Source organism: Perna viridis, chromosome 5 (assembly GCF_037379345.1).
Source record: "Perna viridis isolate PV_CMFRI_1.1 ecotype Kerala chromosome 5, ASM3737934v1, whole genome shotgun sequence".
NCBI classification, from domain to species: domain Eukaryota; kingdom Metazoa; phylum Mollusca; class Bivalvia; order Mytilida; family Mytilidae; genus Perna; species Perna viridis.
The window spans coordinates 3512407-3524646 of record NC_142449.1 but is presented as its reverse complement, the minus strand read 5'-3'; the positions used below and the strand labels follow the sequence as shown (position 1 = coordinate 3524646).

Genomic DNA, 12240 nt, shown 5'->3' with positions numbered 1-12240 from the left:
AGTCTAGAAAGTGATACAAAGGGAGTTCCAGTCTAGAAAGTGATACAAAGGGAGTTCCAGAGTATAATTTGTACACATTTGCCCAAAAGTAACAGTAACAGTATCTTTAACAAAAAAGGGAGTTCTAACCCCCGTAACCTATCCTTTTAATCCGCCACTGAGAATGGTTGACTACAGAGTCATAGTGCATATTTCATATAGGATTAATATATGATGTTTCTCAAGTAAAAAATAACAATAATAACAGTTATCCTAGGTTGTCCTTTGCCAAGGGCATTTAGGACACATCAGACTACATCCACAGCTTAATGAAAATATTAGTTTTGTACATTGACACTAGCTACTTTGCACAGTGTTAAAACAAGTGTATTTGCTTACAACACAGGGATGTATGAAAATATTCCCATAAATTGTACTTGCGAAAGATATCAATAATTAAGTAATACTATTTGAATTGATCATGAAGTTTTATAATAACTGTAAATCAATTATCCAAAAAAATACGTTTCATAAACTCACCACTTAACTAATATGAATGTATAAAATCCACAAAAAAATAAAAAAAAATAAAAAAATAAAAAACTCTGGACAAACTTAGAACCGTGCTGTAAAGTCGACAATTAATCCAACTAGTTATCATATGAACAAAACGTAACAGGTTCTTTTTTCACTCTGAACAGCAATTTTAATGACGTTTTCCAGTCATTAGAGTGATATGTATCTAACACAGCGGTACTTCCAATAATATCAAGTCCTGACAGATCAAAAGGAAGATATTCTAATGCCATACGTGTTAAAAGTAATTCATTTTCCCCTTATTGCATTATTTTTGAAAACTAAATCAATTTCATTCGCTTCTTGCACTGAAGCGATAATTCATTAGAAAAGATGTGATTATTATATCTGAGGTCTTTTTTATAGAACAGGAAATTGTACGCTTCTAAATGGTCTTTGGAAAAACTATTGGCAAAATCATCGAGGTTAACGGTAGCCGTCAACACTGCATGTGGTAGTGTCACAACAAAGTTTAGTATGAATACCCTGAATTCAATAAAATCAATTTGAATTTGTTTCAATTCTACAAAAAGTCTCCACGTAACTGTTCGTTTCCTGCAATTGATTTAGAAACAAACTGAGTAACCATTGTTGAGATATTTTAAAGTCCAAGTACGCGGAATGGAAATTTGAGTAAAATAATCAGCTTGATACACTAAAATAAACAGCATTAAATATTACTTTATAAAGCATGAGAAATTGTATTAAGACACATTAACAAATACATGTATTGCGAAGTTATCAGGGGCGATAACATAAATTTCACACAGTAACACACAACAGTAAAACACATCGAAAAGGAGAAAGAAACGTGTAAACAGAAGCAATAACAGAGGCACCTTCTACATAGTCGTCACCAGTAAACAGGATAAAGAGAGACACCTTCTACATAGTCGTCATCAGGAAATGGAATAAACAGAGGCACATTTTAAAATAGTCGTCATCAGGAATAGGATAAACAGGCACATTCTACGTAGTCGTCATCAGGAAATAGAATAAGCAGAGGCACCTTCTACATAGTCGGCCTCAGGAAATAGAATAAGCAAGCTAAATTGTTGACAAAAGCAAACAAAACTACCAACTGTACAATCAAGTGCAACAAGACAACAACTAATCAAATTCCTGATTTAAAGAAAAATATAACTCACGAGATACAACTCACGAGAACAAAACATATCGAGCCCTATCTTCATAATTTGATTTATCAACATTTCTGAGTAGATCACTCGAATCAATAAATGTGTGATTTATACCAGTGAAAGATATAATGAACTTTTTTTCAACAGCGGGTACTACACGCACTTGTCTAAAAATCGACCCCACAGTATACTCTTCAAGTATTTATATATGTGGTAGAAAACTCTGGTTGGCTCTTACGTTTTCCAGTCCTGAAGTACCGTAAGGTACAAAACAATAATAACGAACCTTGTTATGGAACAAAAGATATTAATGTCATCCAAACTATACAATAACTTGGTTGCGCAACTATTCTTATTCGTTGGTGTCTTTTCCAGATTTACCGTCAATTGAGTCGTTTAAAACACATATAGTTTGCCTAATTATATCCAAAAAGACAAAAATAGTAATTTCAACCCGCCAGAGAATCGTAAAAAATCTAGGAGTTTTTGACTGAACAAAGACAATGAGTTTAATTATTTATCATCAGCATTACCGACATCATAGCAGTGAATTTAATCAATCTATAGTTGTAATTGAAGTAGCATTGTACCCAATTGATCTGCATTATAAGAAGAATTTTCAAGTATTCACTGCACAACATCATTGAACATCTAGAACATAATCTAGAACATCATTTGGTCTAAAAAGACACGACGATTATTGAAAATTCGTACTACTATAGGCCCAAATGTAAGTTAATACAGCCTACTCACTGTTAGCATATTGCTTGTTTGTTCTTTGTTCATAACCAATCTAACGTCCTATTGTACGTAGGTAAGGCATTTCGGAATGGCCAAATATTTATCGTTGCCTCTTTTTTTATAGCGAAAAGATTTTCACTGATCCCAACAGAGTATGGCGAACAGGAATATATAAAACTCTAAGATTTCTTTGATCAGTCTTATCTTCAAAGTACTTATTAAACCCGTTTTGATGGACCAGCGCAAATTACAATGTACAAAGGCAATCCATTGTATTTAAATGTAAACTAATTATTTTAAGGAAGCATTGCTTTAGAAAATTCTTTAAAAAATCGCACGCTCCTGATTATCCGGCAACACGTTTCAAATAAATAATTTCTTTTGTGGCTCCGATTTTTTTTCCTCTAAAGATGCACGTGTGATGAATTATTCAAACTTTTAAAGTGATTAAAGTGATTTTCAGTATTTCTTGCAAGTAATGAATTGTCAGTAGACCGAGTTGTTTCATTACATAATTTGATCACGACAGTAGTTAACATTACCTATATTCAATCTCGAGGACCAATAGTAAGGTTGTACGGGTATTATTTTATACATTTTGAGCAACGAATCTCTAGATTATAGTTACCGATAACTGGTATGTCTTAATCTTGTTTATAAATCGGGATATCTTAGTTGCCACGTTCTAAATTGTGTATGCCAACCTCTATCGGAAGTCGACTGTATCATGTACGTGGTCGCTTTTCCTGAAAGCCGTGAGCAATAATGAAACAATGACCTAGATAGTTACAGTCCGATATTTAGCCAGGCTTGTTGTCGGTTCATATGAATAATTTCACAAAATTCTATCAGAATATGTGTTGCTGAAAGGAACGATACGTTAAAACATGTTATTTGAAAAGCACTTCTTCTTGCAAACTGAAAATAATTATCAGTCCTCTTAAAAAATTGCTGTGTAATGGGGTATACAAAACAAACTTCAACAGACGTCAACTCTATCAAAAACTGCTAAAATAAAACCAAAAAAAAATATTTAATGGTTTTCGAAACATTCCGTCAGCGTACAGGTTCCTAAGTATGGGTTTCTGACATGTATCATCACATTTTCTTCTATTTAGTCAAGATATTTTATCAGATTTGCTCATTTAATGTTACGACGAATTTAAATCAACACGTTTGTTAAGGCTGATGATCCAATTGTTAGTTTTTTAGGAAGAAATAAAAATCTTTACTGTAAAATGTCCAATTAGTCAACACAGAAGTCAAACATTGACTTTGTTATGGATGAAGTGACACGTAAATTGTTCCTATTACAATGTTCTGAAGGAAAACCGCTTCCCGTAAAACGTCTTAATGAACTCATTACAAGGAATATCTTAAAATACGACTCTATCCTTCGCCCCATTAATTAATTATACAGAATTGGCGTGCATAATGGCGGTAAAATTGCGTTCATTCAAAATTAAAACACTTTGTGTATGTCATCCTCCAATAGGAATTAGCCTTCTATTCGTGTCTGTAGTGCTTTGTTTTTATCAGGCACCGGATTTAATTAAGAACAAAGCCGTACGAACGATAGCGCCCGATATGAAAAAGACTTACAAAATATCCATAATCGGAACGAAGGGAAAATGAGTTCTGATCAGATAGCATATCTAGGAAGGTTTACCATCCAAAAGCTTATTACCTTATCGCTGGTTTACGGATATTTCATCTGGAACGTTGAAGTCAGCACTCAGTTGACATTTACTATCAGGTAATGCAGAAATAGTCAGGGCTTTTATATTGAACAGCGGATAATATAGATAAAATATTTATGGAACGCTCTTCATTTTTTTTCTGAAATAGCTGGGGTGAACGACGACTTTGTCCGAGATGAAATGAAGCTGTGGTTATAAAATATCAAAATAGAAAATGGAAAACGGTTTAAAATGTAAAGAAAATAATTCATAGATATCGCTTTTTGCACAATAAGTTAAGAAATACACTGAAAGACGCAAATTTAATCTGTTTAAGAAAAGTATGATTAATATAGACCCTGTAATTGATCACATGAATTGAACTTCTTCCTTTAAGGCGGTAATCCTCCCAGGACCTTACATGGTAATCTTAAAGAAACAAGTTAGCCTGTTATAGGACTTACTCATTCTCTACACTTAACACTAATGGTTAAAAGGAGTTTTCAATAATTCGATTAAAGCCCGGAACATATCACTATTTCTACATTAATTTCAATTACAAGTGGAAAATGCCAAAATGATCAATGTAGTAGTGTTGTCTGTTGTAGTCAGAAATCTGTGATTTTGATCTTATTTCCCATCATTTGTCACCATTGGTTAATGAGTAGACAAAATGGGGCTAGTATGTAAGAGCCTGAGTAGCTTTAACTAAAAAGTTAAGAACGAAAAAAAAAACAAGAAACAAAAACTTATATGATTACAAAAAAAAATTTTTAAAAATAGGATGACGAGAAATCCGTGAAAAACAACAGAAATACAACTCGTGCACTATTAACATACATAATCATAGTTTACAACTCGTGCACTATTAACATACATAATCATAGCGCTTAGGTAACATCAATCATAATACAAATGCATTAAAACATGATGCATTGCGTTTCTTTGTGTGCAAAAATAATGCGAGGTAAGTTTCTGGTCTGTCATGACCGTAAGTCAGTCATCAGTTAGGGGACGGCCATTCGACTTGGAAGGGTAGGGCTTATGAAAACGATGTATGTGAAAAATAAATATTTAACCGTTAACATATTTACCGTCTGTCGGTCACCAATAAACAGGAGTATCATGCATATCTTGACAGTCTGTCGGTCACCATCAGCAGCTTGCTTATCGTGGCCGTAAGGAGGTTAGTTGTGGAAAAAGGAACAATAAGCTTGTCTATCGCTATTTCGGGGTATAAGTTTGTTTGTATCAACACCACCGGTAGGTCTGTGTGTCGTAACCGCTAGAAGGTCATTAGAATGAACACCATTATCTTGTAAATCGTGACAACAAAGGAGTCTCCGGTGTAAGCACGGTTGGTTTACTCGTATGAGACCTTTTCGTCTGTCCATGGCTTCTTAATGTATAAAATATATCTTTTCGTAGAAAAAATCTATTGTAACAAACAAGCTCTAATATGAGTTTATGTCGTGGTGTAGCCCTGTCTATCATATCTCCGACAATGGTGATGCGTATTATTTATGATTTATCATATCATAAACGTATTATCTAGTCTAGATGTATAATTACAGCGAAGAAATAATCCCTAGGAAAGATGTAACGGTTACAATTATGTAATGGGGTTTGTTGTTTTCTTAAAATGTCCGACATAGAAAAATAAATTCATAAATATTATCAAATAATGATTAAGTATAGAAGTACACACTTTTTTCTGTGATTTTTTTTCACATAAAATGTCAAAACATAAGAAATACTCAGTCATATCGAAGTCTGCTTTGCTTGTTGAATTATTAGGTACCACACCCCAAAAATATATTGTCACTGTAAAACTTTGTTCCTCCTTCATAATCCTGCCATTTATTGTAAACTAGATCATTTTTGAACATTTTAGCAAACTCAATTAAACCTAAAATGGCCGTACCGATTTCTCATTAATTCCAATTACAGGCACTAGAACGAGTTTATGATGGATTCAATTTTACATCATCATGGCGCTGGTTTCGTTTTATTCGCCTAATTTTTCCACATCGTTGCCAATTTCTGAACAAAACAAATATTCCATTTGTCATATGGGACATGTAATTCCATGTTTCTATGGATAAAATTTTTGAATTAAGCGATTTTACATTTCAAAAGCGAATATTTAACTTTGTCATATTGGAAGCAATCTAACCTCCTTTGTTGGTCTAAATTAAAGTGAGGCTGCTGTATAAACGTATGGAGTAATACGTCAAACTGGGGTAAATTAAAAACAAAATAAGTGATGTGAATTATATTATGAATAAAACAACCATTAGTCAGGGCAGTTCAATCAATGCTTGTCAAGTGAGCGGGTCTCTCAAACTTAAGTATTTAAATATTTTATAAGATGGGTCAAAGTCTCAATGGTTAAAAAATACTTCGTGAATTCAGAGATAAGTCGAAGTATCCTTTTGTTGATAAATTATTCAAATTTTTGACTATTTTTTTGTTGTGGTATTTATGAGTTTAATATCTCGTTTTTTTCTACAGGACTTCTTGTATTGAAAACAAACTTGTAAACGTAAAAAAGACTCTTAATGTCTACCCACATTGATGACAATATCACTAAATAAAAGAGACGGTAAAATAAGTTAGATCCTTTAATTTCACATTTCGATATATTAATTATGTTTTCTCCATCAATAATCCTAAATTAAGAGAATGGCTTCCGTTTATTTATCCACCAGAACTAGAATGTAAAGAGACAACTGGCACAGTTAACCATTAAATGAAAAATATACAAAGCTATGTAATTATTATATACACAAACTAAATTGTCATTTCAGATCTCCCTAAAGTATATATATTTGCTATGAAGTCGTAATATATGTCATATAAGCAAGTAAACAAGATCATCTAAAAAGCAAGTAAGATCATCTAAAAAGGGCAATAACCCTAACAAAGGTTTACAGATTTTCATGAAATTTTGATCACCGAAAGATTCTTAAGGTTGAACACTTTTATTATGTCATGACAAGTCTTAAATTGTATTGAAGATATAAGCCAAAACGTGCGGTCTGAACCCTTATGTCCTGTTTTAGTAACGACGGCCATGTTTTTTTTAACGGATTAAAAGATCCAAACGGTCATTTCTTTGAAAGAGTAATCAAGGGAACCAAGGTTATAGCGGTAATCAAAGAGTAATCAAGGGAACCAAGGTTATAGCGGTAATCAAAGAGTAATCAAGGGAACTAAGGTTATAGCGGTAATCAAAGAGTAATCAAGGGAACCAAGGTTATAACGGTAATCAAAGAGTAACCAAGGGAACCAAGGTTATAACGGTAATCAAAAGAATGTAAACCAAGGAAAATGACCAGACATGGAAAACAGACATTCACAACAAAGAACATATAGTAACTAAAATAATACATACAAAGTAACAAAAGTAAATTAGTAACTCGGACTCCAATAAAAAGATACAATAAGGAATAATCAAACCAAGTTTCATTGATTTCTTTGTAGTAATTTCAGATGAGAAGATTTCTTAAAAGAAATAATATAAAACATATAAAAAAGTCCTAAAAGGGCAATACCTCAATCTGACATTCACGAAAATTTGCCCTCAGATAGATTTTATCATGTTGAACACACTACTTCATATCAGCATTTGGCTAAAGTAGCAGTCTTGAAGATATATGCGAAAAGCTGCTGACTGAACCCTATGTTCTATGCTAGTAACGGCCGCCTGTTTTTTTTTTTTTTTTTTTTTTTTTTTTTTCACGGATAAAAAATTATAACGGTCATTTTGTGCACGATACCCTAAGAAATAATCATTCCAACTTCATTGAATTTTGTCAAGAAGTTTCTGAGGAGTATATTTTTGAAAAAAAAAAACCACGACTGACACCATGCAAATGCACAATGGCCTATAACCAGCTGAGCTTACAAGGAGAAAAGTGTAACCCGTTCGCAATGAGATAAACCAGAAAGAAGAGGCTGTGTATGACATACTATAACAACAAATGTGTACTGCTAATAGTATCTAATTGTGGAACTAGTTCGGACGCAGACACGTGATATTTTAAGACGATGTAATTCACCTATTGGTACCTCAGACTCTATTACGGAATCTAAATTCCAATTAAATCGTGGAATTGGTTTTCACTGATATTTCGCTATCAAAAATCTATAATAAGATACTATTGAACCCATCAAGTTCATCAAGAAGAAACTTTCACTAGAGCTAGCGATCGGCCATAGCCATACTCGGGGATCGTCGACGGCAGTTTAGCCCTTTCAAGAGTCAATTCCACTTCTGGTTAATGATAAAATGTCATGTTTGACCGTTAAATCGTACACATTAATGAAACGTTCACCTAAAGCTATTCCAATTCGCTTTCCGATGTTCATTTAATTAGATAACTGCATATTGAACATCAGGGCACCGTATAATTCATGGTGATATTGAATTAAGCATACATAGTTAAAGCGGTCCGAGAGTTTCCATTAACTGCAATCACCGCCGAACCACAAGTAGTCATTTTCTAGTTATGGATCTATCAAGCTATTTGTTTCCTTGGATGGCAGACAGTCGTTTCACGTTCCGGTTAGTCCGAGCAATATTTGGAAACAGTTGTTATTTACAATAATGATAAATCTTGTCAGAACAAGATTTTTGTAAGGCTATGGGAAAACAGCTGATACAATACTTGGTTTTGGTTAAAAGTTTTCGCTCATACATCAATTTCTGTAATTTTAGAACTATACAGCTTATCATTGTTGTTAGACAGAAATTCTGAGCAATAGCTTTGTTTTATAAATGGGTACCTTTGTGTTGTTTTCAAAAATGAATTTTAAATGTAAGTGTTCCATGTAATATTTGTTAGCATGACCCGATTAGACAACCGATTCAAAACATACGAGGATTCATTTCGAGTTCTGAAATACAAATCTTATATCTTAAAGTAAAGAAACTATAAAAAAAAAATAACATTCTGTTTCACTGGAAATATCAGTTCTGGTACATTTTGTACCATACTATTTAAATTTGTACACCTTTTAAAACGTCAATCCAATAAAGAGTTTCTAAAGTATGAAATATCTTTCAAATGTAACTGAAGCACATGTTAACCACATTGTTTAATTGTCTATTTCAGCGGTCGCAGGGGTTACCATTTTTTTCTCAGACAGTCGCAAGGGTAGCTAGAAAGTAAGGAAAGTTGTTCCAATGTTGGAAAATCGGCGAAGCCCCTGACAGCTGTACAATAGGACACTGGGACTTACTTAGACACACGGATTGTCTGTCAGGGTTTTAGGGACACCAAGTTATCACAAGAGATTAGGCAGTAGAGGACATTATTTAATAACATGATATAAATGATCGATTCATAATGACAGTAATACCACCACTAGTATGATACCATTTAGAAGAATAGAAAATTGTGCGCTAAAAGGCAGATCTAAAGCAGGAGCCCACCCCATATGCTCGAAAGGTTTGATTTGTTATATAGAAAAAGCTGAGCAACCTCCTTAGACCAGTTGTCGCCTCCTTTCGGAATTTCTGGATCCGCCACTCATGGCTAAATTCAAATGTTATTCACATTTTCCTTTAATTCTTTTTAATTTAAACAAACCTAAATATTTTGTAAAAAATGCAACCTTTTTAAAACAAATTGATATAATTCCATCCAATTTGATTTAACTGACACATTCTTGCCGAAAGGACAAACAATTTTGAAATAAAATTCTGTCGGAGATATCTTTCATTGCATCTTACAAAAACAAAACTAATTGCAGCCTTTTCCCGCTTCATGTACATGCATAAAATTAATAACAAACATTATTATTAACTCATGATACAGAAAGTATAATGCAACGACTATTAATATGAACAAATTACAAACAAACAAAAAAACAAAACAAAACAAAACAAAACAAAAAAAAACTATTGGGAGAAAAAGAAAGAAATAAATCCGGCCTTACCTGTAATTTCTATAGTTTGAATTCTAAAAGGACATGTCGTATTTCTCAATAAAACACCACTAAATAGTTCCGTCAAACATTCAGCGTTGATTCACGTTAAAAGGCTCTCAATATCCGAAGTACCATGTGCATTTATCCAATATCGATCCAAAACTTAATATCCGCTGTTTGTGTCGTAATTTAATCAGTCGAATGTTTTAAAGGAGGTTTCTTTGCTTAATACTATCATGCTTTCTCATTTTTATCATTTGACAACTGCGCTTGCGTCGCCTTTTGGGATTTCGTTTTTCCAAATAAGAGACTGACAGTTAATATGTTTGCAAACAAGTTTGAGTTACTCTAATAAGCACATAGTTGAGATGGAATGGTCCTTGTTATAAATCTATTAAGTGATCAAATACAGTCAAAACTCATTGCTCATTTCTAATGAGTACTTGATGAAAATATTGCTGTATGATTTCCCACACAATTACAAACCATTTAGACAGAATAGTTCTACATTGACCATGGAGCATTATTCCTGTTTGCAAACCAATCGAGTTATCTGAAATGGCATCGTATGAGCAATGTCATTGTGCAGAACACTAATTTATAATTAAAACTTCATATTCAATATCGGTTATTGTTATCTCTATCTTTAAGCTGATTAAACACAATAGTTACATGACTATAGCATTATCAGGGGAAACTGAGTACTTGGACATTCTGTGTGGGACAGAAAACCTCTAATGGAATCATTCATTCTCAGGAAACACAAATCTACCAACCTTTGTTCTCCCCAATCACCATAAAGTATTTTTCATCAATGGAACCGATTCAAAAGTCAAGTGTGATTATGATTATTTCTTGTCAACAATTTTAGTTGATTTAGAAAATAAAAGCGTCGAGTTCGAGAGGTAATTAGCAAATGATGTATATAAAATCGAACAATAATTAGGAAATTCTGCAACAGAATGGCAAATCATGGTCATGTGACGGGCATTTTCTACACTGTTTTTTGTAATCATAACAATTAAGGTTATGCACTATGGAACATGCAGTACATGAACTTAAAGATTGGGTTCTTAAGGAACTAGACACATTGATTGGTGCCCTATGAAACATGTAGTAAGTTAACTAATAGGTTGTGATCTATGGAACATGAATGCAATAACTGGATTAATTGGGAATGCGCAATAGTACACATAGTACAAAGGCAAATATTTTCACGTGAAATTCATGTTGATCGAGCTTAACATCATATGCACGTGAATTTCATATGAAATGAACATGATTTTCACATGAAATTCATTTAACACGAATTTCATGTGAACAATTCACGTGAATTTCACGTGAAGGCATTTTTTACTAGAATTTCACGTGAACTCTGTCATAAAGTTTATTTGCTCAATACAGGTGAAAATCGTGTGAAATTCGTGTGAAAATCATGTGAAATAATTTTGCGAGTGTAACTCGACTGATAGGTTACGGCCCTATGAAACTTACAGTAACTGCACTTGTAATGGGGTTTGGGCCCAATAGTACATGTAGTAACTAGGCTGATAGGTTTGGGTCCAATGGAATATGTATTTAGTAACTCCTATGTGTTACACTGATACTTGGGTAATTTATTTCATGGTAGTCCAAGTTCTTTTTATTTTTTGCGTTTTAATTCTTGAGCTTTTGTGAAACAGTTTCGAATTATGCACCTCTTAAGTTTGTCATTTAGATATAATTGAAAATTTTTTCGTTAGTTGTGTACCGAAGGTAGTGCACATGTTCGATGTCCTTGTTTGGAAACTTCATGATCGATTTTATTATCCCAGAAAAAAAACGGTTTTTGTCATGTGCTATTGTTATACTATTTGTATTGTTTTTGTCTGACAAAATATTGAGTTTCAGAAAGCTGTTATGACAAGATATCATTCATTACCTGTTAAAATATTAATCTTTATGGTTATTATTTTTAACAGTTTTGTATTTCAAGAATCTTGTACCAAATTGCAAATATCATTGAAGCTTATATTTATTAATTTCCAACAACTATTATTTTTCGTGGTTTACATGTATATATATTTTTATTTTAACTTTTTTGTATGATGCTTGTTTTATTTGCATTATGCTTAATCATGTCAATATTTTGGGTTTTTACGGAATAAGATATAGGATGTAGCAGTGTTTGTCAATGTTCCATAAGACTT

The 12240-nt window shown here is 33.0% G+C and overlaps 1 protein-coding gene across 2 annotated transcripts in view; it reads right to left on the bottom strand.

The window, feature by feature from the left end:
- Positions 1-10610, bottom strand: part of LOC148615630 (uncharacterized) — a 32803-nt gene extending 22193 nt beyond the window's left edge. For both annotated transcript variants that reach the window (XM_088582069.1, XM_088582070.1), the window contains exon 1: positions 10061-10610. The gene's annotated coding sequence lies outside the window, so the exon portion shown is untranslated. The remainder of the gene's footprint in view (positions 1-10060) is intronic.
- Positions 10611-12240: the final 1630 nt, after the last annotated feature.